This window comes from Ambystoma mexicanum, chromosome 4q (genome assembly GCF_040938575.1).
Source record: "Ambystoma mexicanum isolate Mex_15411 chromosome 4q, UKY_AmexF1_1, whole genome shotgun sequence".
In the NCBI taxonomy this organism is placed as follows: Eukaryota; Metazoa; Chordata; class Amphibia; order Caudata; family Ambystomatidae; genus Ambystoma; species Ambystoma mexicanum.
The window spans coordinates 329,114,432-329,131,694 of NC_090928.1; positions in this window are offsets into that span (position 1 = coordinate 329,114,432).

Genomic DNA, 17,263 nt, shown 5'->3' on the forward strand with positions numbered 1-17,263 from the left:
AATCAAGCTTGACAGAGTATTGCCACTGGATACACTGCCCTTGCCCACAGCCCTTGGAGCGGTGCATTATTGCAGCTAGCATACCAGGATCAACCCACGGGCGATAGTAGCATTTATTTAAAGTAGTGAATTGCTATTTTGAACCTTTTTTTTTACACGTTTTTTAAATAAAGAATTACAAAATAAACTGTTTAGGGGGCGGGGAAGGAAAAGGGAAAACCTGTTGTTCATTTCCTTGGCAGCCATGTTGTGGACAAGGGAGTAATGAGGGAAAATGGCTCTGGGAGATTGGTGGGGCGGGCAGGAGATGTGAGGGTCACTTCTCCAGGATGCAGTGGGGGTGGGATTGCACGGGGTCAGGCTGGGGATGAGGGAACTGCAGGGGGAGTTTGGGGCAGGGTGTGCAGCAAGCCAGAAAATTGACGCGTGGGTGCCTGGAGCTCACAGCTCGCTCCGGCCATAGGGCTCAGTCATTAGTTTCAGCCCACATTTGGAGCAAGTTGATTGGTCAACGCAACTGACCCGGGTGCTAATTGACAATTGAATGGACAGGATATTTCCTATATGATTCGACAGAAACCTGGAGCAATAGACCAATCCCCATCTTTAAGTGAAATTACTCTGGGTGTGTTCACCTCCCAAGTAAGTAGAGACATGTGATTAATTGAACAACATTATTTCTGCTTAGCACCTACATTGTAATAAATGAAGTAGTTCAAGTTTAATTAACTCCTATATGTAATGATTTGTTTATTGATGAGAAATGCATGTGCTATTAATTTCTTGCACCTCAGGCCATAACTCTCTTTTTCATTTCTGTAATTAATGTGCACGCAACACCCACTGTGCTTGTACGGCTGTTTATGAGAAGTGGTAAACTGGTTGGATGTTTAAAAGTCTGAACATGTGTAAGACAAAGTAACTGTCAAGTCCTGCTGGCCCCTTGTTATGGTGAAAGGCTCCCCTGATTGGCTATGCTAGGCTATAACGCCAGTTATGCCTTAGTACCTACTGCCATTATGTGTTTATTCTAAGAGAGCCTTGAATGGTGCATTGAGCAAGCCCTTATTAGAAACAATGCTTTGCAAGCTAAGGTCTTCCTTGACATTCAGAACTGCCTTTGTACTCAACCTTATTTGCTTAAATATTCTCCAAACTAATTCAACTGGAAATTGAGCTCTGGATCCATTCCGATGTTATACGGACCGTGCAAAGTATAGCACATTATCATAACACAACTATTGTATATATTGCATGCTAAAATGTCCACATTCTTGCAAAGTTATTAAGAATTGGATGTGTGTATTGCTGAGCTACATAATGGCATAGATCGATCATGTCACTGACGCCCCATATCTATCTGCCCATCCATGCAACTATGTAAATATAAGACATGTTATGGGTTCATTAGACATCCTAGCCACTATCAGGGACATCCCTATCCTGAGAGATGAGCTCATATGTAGCTGGCGTGTGTAGATTATGGATCATGTATAACAGCACCATCAATCACAAATTCCATCAATTGCTGTAAATTCACTATACCTTAAACTGAATCTGAGACATACCTCTCAGCTCGGTGGGAGTACGGAAAGTCACAAATGGAAGACATCTACCTTTTGCAGAGCATGCTTTGAAACGTTTAGTGCATGCTACGAAACCTTCAGCAGATGAAGTCATTAGTTTGCCACAGGCACAGAGCAGAGAATGTGATTGATTCTCTCGAGGATAGCTCAGGGGAAACGTGCTCACCTTATGAAGCAAGTGGACACGGAGCAACACAGGTTCGATCCCATTAAGCGCATTATAAGTAACTAAGTAAAATAAATAAAACATGTTCAGCCCTTTAGGGAACAATGCTTAGTTATATTGCATCCTGGATGAAGCTCACAAGACCCAGGTGGAAGGATGGCCAGCCACTTATACATTTACCCACAATCCATCATTTTCCCCACCCTTACTTTATTTTTGCTGACAGTCACTATGCATCCTTTCAAAGTTTGGCTGAAAGCCATTTTAACCAGGTGAAAGGACTATATGGCTGGTGTTTTCACCTCTCTAATCTACATTTGTCAACAAATAAATATCACATTGCCCTTTGCTTTGGTGTAAAGTTGGATTTAATCAAGTATATTTGTATTTATTTTGTTTACATAGAGCTTTCATCCAAAGCGCTTGTATACAGGTGAACTATAAGAACGCCTTTGCCAGGGAATGGCTGGCCGTTTCAGCCATTTTGATATCATTGTAAGCCTGGTACCCTGATATAAACTGCAAAGTTCACCAGGATGGGATATGATGCCAGACGGAGGCTACACACAGAGAGAGAGAGACATGCATGCATAGAGTTAAGGATGTGGCCGGGGACTGGATTTTCGATGTTTGGGAGGGGAAGTGTTTCCTGGCAAAAGAAGGAATGGAATGATTTTGAATTGTTTGCATTATTATTCATGCGGTGGGTTCTTAGAGTTTAACACATGGCACACGCAGGCCTGGCCTGATGCTTCACACTGATATCCATCTGCTAAAAATGTGCTACAAAAACTACTTCACTCATGTTTTAGTAAAATAATGTATCCTGCCATCCTGAAATGAAATGCTTCTGACATATTTAAGTCTCAATCTGTTCATTAAGTAGGATATTTACTTTTCATTCATACAGGTTAATCATGATGATGGGAGTAGCACATTGTTGAACTGTGTTTATTCCAATGTCCATAATGCTTAGCATAAAATATACAAAGACTTCTCTAAGTTGTTAAAAGGGTGCTTGCATGAGTTATTTGTTCTAGGGTCAGACCATGGCATAAACTCTTATTTTCTGACAAGCAAGACCTTGGCAGAGACATGCAGAAGATGAAAGCTGGCTGCTCTCGAAGGATATTTATTTATTTATTTACATTTATATAGCGCGCAAGCAGCCCAGGGGCATTGAGGCACTGTTACTTGCAATAACTTAGTTACATGGTACAGGCATGATAGCGGTTGTTGACACATTGTGAATGTTGCAGGAAAACATACTGTTGTTACAGATATTGCTTTTGGCCATATAATACAGTATACATGAAAAGTATTCTGGCGTGTCTGGCCTTATGTGAAGAGGGTAAGCAGCCAGTGTGTTCCTCTACCGCAAACCAGAGCTCCAGTGAATGGCTTATCAACACCTTCTAGGTGGAATGTCATGCTATGATAGCAGATATGTGTAAGGTTCACGGTGTGCTGCTGGTGCTGAGGGGCTCTCTCCTCTCCTCTTGGGTGTGGTAGCTCTCTTAGCTATGCAAGGTAAATACATTCGCACTTTCCTAGAGGATAGATTCTGTCGGTCATGTGATGCCCCAGCGACCTTCAGATGTCTTTATTTAGGCGAGTGCTTTGGGAGAAACCTTTCCAAAATTGAAATGTTTCCCCAACTCCCGAGGAGCTGCCTGTCGTTAAAGTCTAACATCTCATCATCTTCACCTAGAAGCTTATTACGCTGTTCATAGCCTTTATTATATGTAATATTCTTAATATCATATTGCGCTTTTAAAACAAGATGGCGCAACGTTGAGTCAAAACAATGTCTAGTGGTTATTGTTTTTGGATTGGTTTGAGCTGCGGTAGAATGGCTGAAACAAATGTAAGGCAGATGCATTGCCAATAATTGATTTCTCCGGAATTGCACCTACAACTGCAGATCCAGATCCGAATCCTTGTTCCATTAAAAGGACTTTGAATCAAATTAGAATGTTTTTTTTTATAGGAAAGCATCTAATTATACACCACAAAATATGCAGTGACGTAGATTGGTCTCCAGCCAAAATCAAACAAAATGATTACCCAAAATAGCATCTATTCTTCCACAAGGATATAGTGTGCCCTGTTCAATGACAAATATCATGGTTGAACGTAGCTACACAAATAATTAATTTAGAATTAAGGTTACAGGAGGAAGGAGTGTTCTTATGCCAGTTAACAACACTTGCATATTGCTCATTCCAGAACTCCTTACCCAAAACCATTGAGTAATGTTTCTGGTTGGTCATATATAATCATGTTGACATGTCTGTTGGCAATGAAAAAAACTGATATGCCGAAATGTCCCACCGTGACTTTCTAGTGTTCATTTTCTGGTGCTGGGATATAGTGCACCTCTTGCTCTGCCACATTTGGGAATATACCGCCCCTGAACCATTTAAGCAAACTTTAGAAGATATATACTTATCACACCAATCTTGCTTCAGCAACCTTTCTGCCTTCTTCTGCCAGCAGCTGTTGACACGTTCCCGATAGACCCCCGGCTTTAACATGGATTCTTAACCGAGCACTTGCGGTTGACCCACCTTCTGGGCACTGTCTCTGTCCCACAGGGGACCCTCCTCGCCTGAGCAATCCAAGCCTCCCCCGCCCTCCTGCTCTTCCACTGCCTCATGCTCCTCCTCTCACTCCTTCACCGTCACCTCCTTTTGCTTTCGCTCCGGCTCCTACACCTCGGTCTGGTCCTGCTCGAACTCCTGCTTAGCCACCACCTCCTAGTCTTCATGCACTCTCTTCACACTGCAACAGTGTCCTCTCTCCCACCAATCTTGTGCGATGATTCCAGAAATAATGGGCCTGATTGGCTGCCCCTTTCATTCCTGAGTTTCCCTGTTTTTGATTGCTCATGAGCCCGTGCATCTACCAACACACCCCCAGGTGGGGGTATTTGTGGAACCCTTTAAGTTCAGCTCCTGCATTCTTCTGCTGTGTTGGAATCAGGCGGGAAGCTGATAGTGGTGTTGCACGCCGGCATTCCGCCCGCTTGGTTCAGTGGTAATTGCGTCTCCTCTCTCAACTTGCATGAAGTAGACTAAAGGCTATGGTTCAGGGTAACATGATTCCTCTCTCCGTTTAAGTTTTGCTCTGCAGTTCTTTCCAGAATATGTCAGGTTTTGCCTCTCTGATGCGCACCCCGCTGGGGCGGCTGCTCTGTGCATGGACCGTGAACCCCATTCAGGACAAGGCTGCATGTTTCACTATCTCCACAGCTGCCTATGTGTGTGTGATTTCTAAATGGAGTCCCTGATGGGTATATGCAGAGAGCTCATTTTTTCTATGTCTCTCTTGCCAGCCAATCCACCATTTCTCTCCTTCTTTGGCTACATCACTGAGCGAACGCTCTCCCAAGCCTGCAGATCCATTGCCCATTTTATTTGCTGTTCAAACCATAGTGATTTTGCTTTGCTAGTGCACCCACGAAAAGGAGGGGATGATGCAGAGTGATATTGGGTGGGAGAGCTGCTCAAAGGTCTATTGAACTGAACCTGGACGTTCATGCCTTGGGTTCCAATATTAACTCCATGGGTTAACGTAAACCTTGGGGATGGTGGTTGGATAAAATCCAGTATGGCCCATGAGGGAGGGTCCCAAAAGCATAAGAAAGAACACTCTGACTGAAAGTGTCAAGGTGGAGAATTAATCACACAAAAACAAGGGTCTGCACTCTAAGGACCTAGTGCAGCCGCATGAGGCCAATCCTTCACTCTAAACAGCAAATGCCCAGGATGGCCGCAGCCTGTGCGCTTCCTTTATTTCACTCTCAGCCGCAGGGTGTTTGAGGGGCTGCAGGCTTTTCCTCTTGACTTGATTCTTTTCTTGTGGCTCATGGAGCAGATGCAGTTGTCCTCTGTTCTCGAGACATTCTCCTCGGCTCCTAAGACGTCAGCAAGGCACACTCTTACCAGCTAGAAGATATGATGATGGCTATAAGCAGCAGGCACTTCACCCTCAACCCCCGCGTAGGTACTTATCAGACTGCAGCTATTCTCATCTATCAGCCAATGCTCAGCGTCAGTCCACTTGAGCCCACTGCTGGCTCTCTTCTGTTTCTATTTCTATGGCTCCGGCAAGGCTCTGGGTTCCAACACAATCCGGTTTGTGATGCTCCTTTTCAGTTTCTGGTGGTCTCTGGTTTCCACTATCATGTGGATTATAACCCCCAACCCCATCCCAAAGCAGGCTAGCCACACTGCTTCTCCTAATGGTCTGTGTCTCTTCATAGGTTCTGGCCTGTAGGTCACAGCATCCTCCTTGTTCTAAACTCTTCTTGCCGCCTGATATCCTCCAGAGGCCGCTCTATCTGGCTCTGCCACTTGTGTTTCTCTCCTCTCACTCTCAATCAGCACAGCAATTCTCTGGAATGCCACCGTCGCTCCCTCAATACTGTCTCTTTCGGCCTCCTTTTATACTGCTTCAGAGGTTTTAGTACCTCATAAGTTCCGGGATTGGTTGGCCTACTGCCCACTATGTATCACCAGTTTGGTCAGGGCTTTGTGGTCCCACCTCAGCACTGTGTGTTTGCTTTCATCTTTGTATTATTTGCATGTGTTGGGGATCTACCTGTTGGCTGTGCAATTGCTTTATTAAGTTAGGATCTGCAGGACAAACTATTCTGGCTGACATCTTGGAAACAGCGAAGACTGTTAAGACGCAGCTCCGCAGGCCAGCACACTTCCCTATCAGTAAATGGTTTCCCTCAATGTCACTGTACACACTTGGTTCGTACATCTCCAGTGCCTTCCCTAATTCCCACCATTGTCTCTGGTTGTCCCTCTGTGTTCCCCAATCTTCTGAACCTCTATGACTCATGATGAGAATTTCTCCCACTATGCGACAAGGTGCACAAGCTGTTCGCTGTTCCAATAGAGTACTTGATGTACACTTTGTGTAATAATCTACAGGCAATTTGTCTCTGATCCCTGCTACCTATCATTTGGGGTTCTGATTCAGGGGATCATAGGTTTTTACCCATGCAATCCATTTAATGGTTGCCTATCAGGGAAGGACCTGCCTTAAGACAGTCTTTTTGAGGGGTAGCATGATTTTTGCATGGGGAGGCTAGGTGTGTGATGGATCAACTTCCGGGGGAACCAGTAGTCCAAGGATGAATATCGGTTTCTAAACCATCAATCAACCCCACACCTCTAGGGCAACAGAAGGGATTCAAACAGATTGGAAACACAAGCAAATTATAAACCTCCTTGTCCAATGTTGATAACGTGGGTGGAACGGCAGGCTTATCTCTGCAAAGTCGTGGATTATTGGTTAGTTGTAACACAGCGAAAAATACAATTATTACCCAATGATAAAAGGGAATGTCCAGTTAAGGTTGTATAAACATATCTACTTTATTATTATCACAACCGACAGTTCTAGCACACTACAAAATACAACCCACCCTGTAAAGCAACGCAGAGAACAGTAATTGGTTTCAGCAAAAAGGGAGCAATGGGTCGAAAAAAATGTCTCTAGGGCCCTTCGGAGAAGGACCAGGGGGACAGAACCACAATGTACCATGTGCTTGTAGATGTTCTTGGTGCTCAACAGGGTCAGTTTCAGGGCTGTTCAAGACAGGAGACTGCTGCGGGTATCATGCGGTAGGCAGTTTGACGAGCGAGGATGGACGGGTGGCTGCAGGCTGGCCTACACAGCGGATTAGGGTCAGGAATCGTTGTTTCAGTGCTGGTTGGTGTGTCTGAAGCACTTGCTGATGCGTCTCGGATGAAGTTAGCAATTGAGGTGTGACAACAGTCAGTGGTACAGTCAGCCGCAGCTTGAGGGGCTTGACTGGCTCGAAAATGTCCTTTAAAGCGGATGCATGCTAGTTGATGCTCGTCGTTGCACTCCTCCTAGCTTCTTTACTGGGCTTGTGTCATCCTTTAAGGCGGACGGCCCAAAACTGAGGACAGTGTTGCATGCAACGGCCTTGTCCTTGTGTTTAGGTATACCAGAGTACAGGGGTTCGTACTACACAACCACTTTTCAGAGGACCCAGGGCCCAATGAACCCTCCCAGGTAAACAGACGGAGGACTCAGCCAAGGGCAAGTTAGAAATGTCCTTTATTTTCCATAACAGACAAGGGTCATACAGGAAATGGGAAAATCTCCAGCAATCACAGCTGCTGATCCCATGTCGGGGCTTTTGTCGGCATGTGGTGTCACAAGTTGGGGATCTTCCCCCAAAACCTAAGAGCTTACACGATTGAGTGGCTGGGGTGGTAGTGTCTATAGACGGCACCTATAGAGGTTAGCTGACTCTGCCTCTCATGTCCGGTGGCTTGTCCTGAGACTTCCCCCAAAAACGATTTATTACATTGTTGCAGGGTTTCAGGATTACCATTGGCCCTTGCCCTTTGCCATCCACCCCTGGATTTGTGCTCGCTGATTGGCTGGAGCGGGTCTCCCCAGGCCTGGGACCCAGCTTGGTACTCAGTGCTCCGTGTACCTTCTCAAGGTGATGTGAAAGACTATGGCCTCATTATGAGTCCGGTGGAAACCGTGCCGTTAAACCCGGCAGGTGGCCGCCGGACCTGTAATGATGTAACGCCGCCTGACCTGCCCGAATCACCGGGACATTACAGCCCAAGGTGGTCCGGTAAGTCAGGTGCCGGTAAAATGTTGATCCCCATTCCCGTGGACTCCCATAGGACTCCATAGGAATGGGGACCACGGAAGCACCAGCACCGTTAATAACGGTGTGGGTACTTCTGTGAAAGTCTGTGGGCGAATGCCATTCTGCCTGCCAGGTCTGACCCTGGTGGGCGGAACGGCACTCGCCCGCAGACTCGTAGTTTTACGGTCCGAAAACAACTGTGCCGGTAAGCTTACCGGCACCGTTGTTTCCAGACCGGCAAACTTGTAATGAAGGCCTATGTGTCCCCATTGTTGCTACTAGTATAACCATTTTGCCTTAGAGAGTGCCTGCAAGTCGCAACATTGTAAAATACATGTATCAGTTCTTGTCTGCTTTGCTGGGAACCACTCCTCTTCCCACCAAAGAATAAATGGCTATTGTTCGGCCTGGCCAGATCACGTGGGTGAAGACCGCAAAATTGAGCTTTTCTGCCTGCAATTAGTGAGGATTTATTCTGTTATTTTGCAGGTGGCTCCTTGTCTCTGGGGCCAGGAATGTTCTAGTCATTCCTGACATTGGCTGCGAGCACCAGCCCTGGACAGAGTGCTGCAAAATCTGTTTTCCTTCGTATCATATTCTGAGGCTTCATATAATTCTACTATAGTTATGCTCCGATTTATATATGTCTATATTTTAATATTTTCCTTATGGGTTAATGGTACTTGGTCCTTCCAGGTTTCTTATACGATCCTGTAGTTCCATATGGTTAGTTGCAATAAGCAGCTGCAAGCTTGCTCGGCATCTCTTGTTTTTCTTGCGTTTCTGCGTTTGCTGCTGAAAAGGAAAGACTTCTGACAGTATGTATTTGTATCTGTCATCTATCTACAGAACTGTGCAAGCATGTTATTTGTGTGTGTAAGTGTGTGTCTGTGTAACTTCATGCAGGGATGGGAGTTTTCTTTGTGGCTAACGTTACTATGTTGTGGTGTCTCTAATGACGTCAGCACAGCTGGATATTTGTCATTAGTTGACCAGGTTCAGTGTTGCGGCACCTGTATCCATGATCCGTGTTGAGGCACCTGTATCCATGAAGAAGTCAGCTGGATAAGGTTTGAATGATTGTCTGAGAGAATGTCTGTTGGCATATGTAGCAGTCACTGGCCCTCCTGGGGGCTGGCCAAACAGTTACTGGCATCTTGCATTTCTGGTTCTTCGGGCTGTCATGCTTATGGGGGTCCAGAGGGGCATTCCAGGGGCTTTCTCTTCCCTTGGTTTGGTTCAGAGACTCTGGCCCTTCCCTCTTAGGAAGCTTGCTTGCAGAGCCTAGAAGGGCACGCTCTGTGCTGGCCGGGTACAGGTTCTGGAGCTGCTGGAAGGTGTCCTGGATTGAGTATCTCCCTCTATTCCTTAGGAGATGTTTAGGGGAGGGATCTTGTTTTCCTCTATGGGAATCCTGGCCTTCCTTCACTGATGGAAGCTGTAAAGCAGACTGGAGCTTCAGCCAGGGTCCAAATGAGTTCTTCTTGTTACTCCCTGCAAAGTCTTCAGATGATCTGCCAAGCTAAGCCTACCTTAATAAATCAATCCTGGGTTCCCACCAACAATCCCCTGTATGCGTGAGGTCATAACCAGAGTGCTTTGCAACAGTAAAGGTAAAGGGGTGAAAACATGCACTACTAAGTCACATCCATCTTCCTGTCTGTTGTGGTTCAAAGGGGGGTCTTTCTGGTTAATTGAGCTCTCTGTGATTCCTGATTAAAGCAGCAGTTTTCCATTTAAGATGTGGCGAGATCAGCCTTTATGCCTCCATCAAATCACATACTCGTGAATGGGGTCCCCCTGCCGGGGTTGCCTACTGTAAACACATGTACCAGACATGACAGCTCACTGTCATTGATACTGAGAGGCGGGAGATGGCTTCAGGTTGACACAGTGGATATCAAAGGCTGTCTCTTTTGTCTTAGCCTCTGCAGCCAGGCCCCATATGGCCCTGTTTGACATATACTCTATTAGTATGCGAAATATGTTAATTGCTGCCACCTTCCTGCAGTGCTTACACAAAAGGACAGGGCAGATCTATGGAGCTATTGATATTTAATGAGCCTGGCCATGGCAGGAGGAAGGTTTTGCCCTCCCCCTTTTGCCTTGATGTACTCCTGGGTGTCACATTCCAACTAAATGTGACAGGAGGACTGCGCCTGTTGGCTGTGTCCACCCAGAGTACACAGGTCTGTGTGTATGTTGTACAGTGAACATAAGAAAATGTGTACAGATTCGACCCAGACATTTTTCAGAGGTTGATCTACCATCATTCGATTTCATATAATATGTCAAAAAAGCCCAGGTGAGCGCACACCCACTGTGCGGATGGTCGAATTCCTCACAAGGTGTATTCTAGGCCATCACCCAAATTGCACCATTAGGGGTTGCATCATTTAAAGGGTGGCCTCCCTTGGCCCCCAGAGACCCCCGTCCTCCTGAATGACCCTGTACTTGTCGTTTTCACATGGTACAAAGAGCTTAAGACAACAGCTAGCTAGGCTGTGTTATATTGTAAGATAACTGCCAACTGGGAGCCCAGGAGGTCTGCTGACCCAACGATTCTCCACTACTACTATTAAAATATAATCACTTAAATCAATATTTCAGGGAATTTATTACATTTCACCAAATAATTCCAGAAAATTCACCTGAAGAATGTTCGTGTATTTATGAACACTTAAAGGAAAACGTGCATTTAGAGACCAGAATTTAAATATAAGTCATATTCAAATCCTCTCTAGCCTGAAGAAATAGCATGAAAAATCTTGGTTTGCCTAAAAAAGCGTGTTAAACTTCAATGAACTCAAATACCGCTGCCAGATCTCACTTTCTCTTTCATAGGCGGCTCATAACTCGTCTGTCCTTGGATACTTGTTGGCTGCCTGTGGCAAAAAGACTAGGTACACGAAGCTTGTTACCATAAAAGACTGGACTTTATCCTTAATCGCCTGGTGTAGTACTTCCTGGCAGGCAATTAAGATCAGCGTTATATCAGCATTGGGGAGGCCAATCCGTTAGCATTTTGTCCCTAAATTATGGAATTTCCTCCCACCTTATCCTTGGACCATTCAGAACCACTCAGAATTTTCACGCTGTCTGGAGACTTTGTTGTTTCCGAGTTAAATGCTACACGGGCTTGGAAGGCAGGCTTCTCATGTGGTAGCGCTGTGATGCCACCTTCGAGGCAAGTTGAGCGCTCTGCAAATACATTAGTTACCCACTTACCTACCTACCTAATGGTGCGAAATATGAGGTTGCTTGTGATCAGGACCGGCCTTAGGGCAGGGCCATCCGGGCGCCCCCCAGAGCACTAGCTCAGGGGAGTCTTTCAAGGTCTCCCCCGAGTTGGCGTGGTGGGAGAAGGCGCAGCAGGTACCCTATTGAAATTAAATGTGCCCCTCTCTCGGGAGCAGAGTGCATTTAATAACAATAGGGCGCTGCAGGGCCTATTGAAAAATGTGCCCGTCCCCTTGGCATGAGCAGGGGCGTGCAGGGGCCCCGCATTTTTGTTTGGCGTGCAGGGGCCCCGCATTTTTGTTTGGCTGTCCTGTTTGGCTGTCCGGGGAGCTGCGGCCTCTAAGGGCTTGTGATCTCGTAAAGAAGGCAAGTGACGGAGCAGTTTGGGCCCCTTTTGCCATGGGGACACGCCCGATGTGTAGATGGTGTATGCCCCCCTCCTGCACTAGAACTAAAGCCTGGAAAATGAGGGCCTGGAGCGTTGTCCAGAGCCATGCCAGAAGGTATGAATAATTCAAAACCTTCCACCCATCAGCCTTCATTTTTGTCAGTGCTCCACCTTGAACAGAATTGTTCCAATAACACATTTCACAACACAAATGTCAAAGTCGCATACGGGTAAACAGGAATAAATCCTCAGCTTTGAATTGAAGTGGGGTATTGATTTTGGGGCATACGTTGAACAGCAGGAGGTGAAAAGAAATGGTTCCTTGTTACAGGCCACTGAGCACAGCTTCAGAACGCGTTCATAGAGGCGCGCTAAAAGGCCCGCGTCGCATGTGTCGCATTCGTAGCATGGCTTGCTAGCAACTGTACTTTCCCGCACAGTGCTTCAAAATATTAATTAACATCTGAATCAACAACGCTTGGCTCTAGCTTACATGTGATACATTACGCCGGCGAGAGATCTTTGCATCCAGTCCCAGTTATTTCCCAAATTGACATGACTTGATTGCTACTGTTATTTGGTTACTTACTCATTTTGACAAGGGTTTTAATTCGTTTTTAATGTTCAATCTCTTGTCAAAGCATGCCGTTATTATTATTTATTTTTTTTGCGAAGCACAAGGAGACCATTTTGTACCGGTGGTGCTGTCCTGTGCAGTTGGGTTAGACGAGGATGGTTCTATGAAGCAGGTTGACAGAGGTTGATTAGATGTGTTTCTTGATGCTTGTCTTTGTTGGGGGTTAGGGGGTGTTGCCTGGCCTTTGGCTGGGCATCAGGGGGCCTGCTTCCCTACTGGATGTGAGCTGAGGAGGGTCATGTGGTATCAGGAAGGGAGCCCCAGATCTCTTTGGACATGAACAGTTTTAGGGCTTTCTTGTATACAGGCAACCTGGGCAGGCCTTGTGGGGCTCGCACAATCCAGAGTGTGGTGCCCCATTCCCTGACGCTACAAGGTTTCCTCCACAAGGCTCTGCCCACCTACACCTGTCTCCCACCAAGTTTTCTTGGTGGGAGACAGGTGTAGGCGGGCAGAGCAATTCACTTTTCCTTACTTTTAAATAATTAATCCACCTCTTACCTGTTTCTGGCAACTCCCGCTGACCTGAGATTCCAGATCACCCTGGGAATGGATCTTTAGAGGAAGGACTTGCACAGGAAAGGCAATAGGCACCAGTCCCCAACCCTGTAAGAAGAAACACAAACTTTTAATAAACATAAACTACACACCAGAAAAGGCAGACACAGGAATGTTGCTGTACCTGTACTGTTCTTGTAGTTAGGGATTTCAATATTGATAACTTGCTTCAGGACACCAGTAGTTTTTTAGTTTTATATATAAAGGGGGAATCGCATAGACCCTACTATGCTATACCCATCTGAAATGATGGACTGGGCGCCAGGAGGAGTTTACTTTAATGTAAGATTATTATAACATATAGAGGAGCCCACACCAGGGCACCCTCCTTTCATCTTCCCCTCTCAATCATAATAACCGTTTCTCCCCGAGCCCTCCCCACATCACTTAGAACTTGGTAAGACCAAGTTCTAAATCATAAAATATGCCCTTTTCACCCTATATTTACAATTATGCAACTACTTACAGCATACTAAACTTATACACTAGAACTAGATTAAATATATGACATGTTTTAGCGTATTGAAACCTGAAAGAAAATGATAAATAATGCGCCTACTTTTAAACTGCTACATTTAAGTAATACTTCATCCCATCATATAGTCTTTCCATCTGCTCGATGGCACCCTAATTCTGGAGTTACACCGATTGCCACACCTTTTATCACACTCCTCCTCCTCTCTCTATTTAACCACTTTTTGGGACTTCATCAAAGATCCCTCTTGGCACCTCATTGGATATCTTACTTCCTGTATGGCCACACTGCGCCTATTCCAACTGCGTCCATCCTTCAACACTATATGGTGCGAACCACTCTGCACTTCCCTTCTCAGTTCAGTAAACATTGACTCACCCATGCTTACCCGATTAGGTTTTTTAATCTTCGTGTATTGGTTATTTGGTATAAAAATCCCATTTTACAGCATATTTTCTTTTGTGCTCTACTTGGTACTTCCGCACCCTCTCTGTTATGCGTCCTTGATCCAATGTGATTTATCCCCCTCCCGCTAACAATGATATGATAGGTTATATATAACGCGCTTAATACCAAGAGGTTTCTAAGCACGGACCCGGGATCCAACCTGTTTTGCTCCGTGACATCTAGTTTCCAAGGCAAGCAAGTTGCCACTGAGCTATCCTCTCGAGACAAACCATGAAGGACACAGGTCTGATTTCATGTTTCTCCTTATCACAAAAGGTGAATGATCATTCATGGGGTGAGGCGTGTCTTTGTATGCTGCTATCATCTCCCGCAACACTTCTTCCAAGGTAAACCACTCGCCAATGCAGGCTGTACATTCTCCTTGATTATCCTATTTATTTTTTCCACTAACCCATTCTCTTTGGGATGACACAGGGATACCCTCAGATTTGTAATGCTACGCACTTCCAAAAACCTCTTAATTTCATTAGAAACAAATTGCATCTGATTATCACTTACAATGTACTTGGGGTGTCCCTCTCATGTGCATACTCCCAAAAATAAGTTAATCACCTCCTTAGTAGTCACTGCATTGGCAAACTCCCCTTCGAACCACCTTGACATGTAATCGACCTTCACAATCAGGTAACTGCATTCATCACCCACACATTCAATATGACCCATCACATCAATCCTTACCTTTTCCCACCACACTTCTATCGGTACACCAATCGGCTGTTATGGCACAGAATCCACTCTTCTAGTCTTATGACTGGTTAGGGTAGTTTTCTGGAGGTCGGCTGGGCCGCTTCCGGAGTCCGCAGACCTCCAGCTATGGGACGGCCCTAACTCCTTCCGAGTCCCAAAGAAGTAGGAGGCCCACACAAGAGCAATAGGTTACTGTTGTTTATTGCACAAAACAGACATGGACAAGTTCATGGAGCCTAGGTTCCAGAAAGCTTTTCGATGCAAGTGGGCTCGCAGGCCCTTTTTGTAACTGAGTGACGTAGCAATGTGCGTCATCTGCGAATGCTCATCCCCAAACCTACCGCAACTCCGGGTTGGCTCCCCGAGTGGTAGGGTCAGTATAGGACAGTATATTGGAAAGGGTTATTGGCAGAGAAGGGATCAGGTTGTACGCTTGGGATGTCCCTAAAAATTGCTACTTGGAAATGGTTACATGAAGAGCGTCAGTGATTGGTTGTGTTGTGGTGCCATCAGTGGTTAGCCCCCCGTGCCCTGATTGGTCCATCCTCGAGCCCCCAAGCCTGGGACCATTGTCGTTCCCAGCTTGCGGTGTACCTGGTGTTGGCGACAATGTTGTGACTATGTGAAAGTGGTAGACAATGGACAGGTCCTGTTACTTGCCATTAGAGTGCTCCTTTCCCATTGCTGCCAGGGTCTGAGTTGTTGCGCTTTTGTTGCAATCTGGGTCCCCGACGTGGGACCCCCAGTGCTTCTATAGTCGTTGAAGCTTGGCATCGTATCAGGTCAGCCTGGTCACGTGTTGAGAGACTGTGTTTGAGGCAGAATTACAGGGATTTGATTTGTGTTTCCGCTTCTGGTAGCTGCAGCAGTGGCAGGTGTAGCCTTGTCTGAGGGGACGCGGAATGTGGATTGCAACGTTGTGACATTGGCTGCGGTGGTCCTGTTAGGGGCTGTTTTGTGTGCTCAGCATCTCTTTGGCTTTGTGAGAGCTGATCTGGGCCTACCGACTCTGGTTTTGAGGCCTACTTTGGCTTTGTTATATGTAGCGGTGTAAGGTCCATAAGGCAAGGGGTGCAGGAGTGCGGTGCGGTTCTCTGTGCATTGGTCCATATGGTCTTGTTTTCAGGGTTAGTTGCATGAAGCGTCTGCGATTCAGTAGCTGACCTATATGAACAATAATAACGATGCATGTCTAAGTCGTAGCACTGGGCGCGTTCTTCATGTGGTTTTGGTGTGTGTCTGATCCAGGTGCACGGCGGCACGTGCGTTTTGGTCCGTTGTGGCTATGTCATCATGTCATCTCTAACAATGGCTGGTGTAGGTTTGTGACGTTTATTCGAGCTAGTCCATGTGATCGGCTTCAGCTCCATTGTGTTTCCCTCCTTGTGTTTCGGGTGGGAAGCAGCCAGGATTTGCAGGTGGAGCAGGGTCAAAGTGAATGTGGACATCCAGGGCAGTGGACAGATGTGCAAACTCTCCCCGCCGTGGGTGCTTGGGTTGGGACGTCATCGGCCATAGTTTGTATGTTGGTCGGGGGAAGGGACTGTCCCATTTTCCCTCTTCAGTCCCCCTCTGGTCGAGTTGTCGACCACAAAATGATCCACTCTTTTGTCTCCTTGCACTCGCCACACCCTTGTAATACCTGCCAGATGTCCATACCGGTCCACGTGATCTTCAAACGACCAGTACATATACACACATCCACCACCGGATTTACAATAAACACATTTCCCAACATAGCTCTTCGGATTTTGTGGATTTTCAACTTTTATTGATGGGGGGGTACAGGACTGCTTCCACTATCTGTTGGCATAGCCGTTCGTGTTCCTTGATGATGACGTCTGTTTGTATTTCATCCTCTGCTGGCATCAGTATGTGCATACCAATCATCTCTTCTGCTGTGTGTTTTGACCTTGCCGTCCATAACTTTATCCCCATTAGAGATGCCATTCCTATTATCATGCATCCTGCCAATACCTTGAGACCGTCAGCCAGCCATGATGGCATACATGAACAGATGTAGAAGAACCAGCTACCATCCTTTTTTGTCCCCTTTGCTACTTCTTCCATATTTGCGTGCATCTTTGCCAATTGCGATACCGCTTCTGAGAGAGTGCCATTATCTTCGTTATTCGCGGGAATGAACGTGCAGCAGAAACTTCCAATTTTTGCACAAACTCCTCCTTCCATCACTGTTAGAAGGTCCAGCACATATTGGTTCTGCAAGGCTACCGTTCTTATTGCCCTTAGTTCTTCTTTTATTGCGCTGAATCAGTTCACCGTGGAGTTTATCGTCATCATCAGCTCCCTATCTTGTCCGTCGTCTGTTGTTGCTGTTGCCGATGTGTTGGCCCTGTCGCTGTAGTGGTGGGGCACGGTGCTTTGTAGGGCTTGATGTCA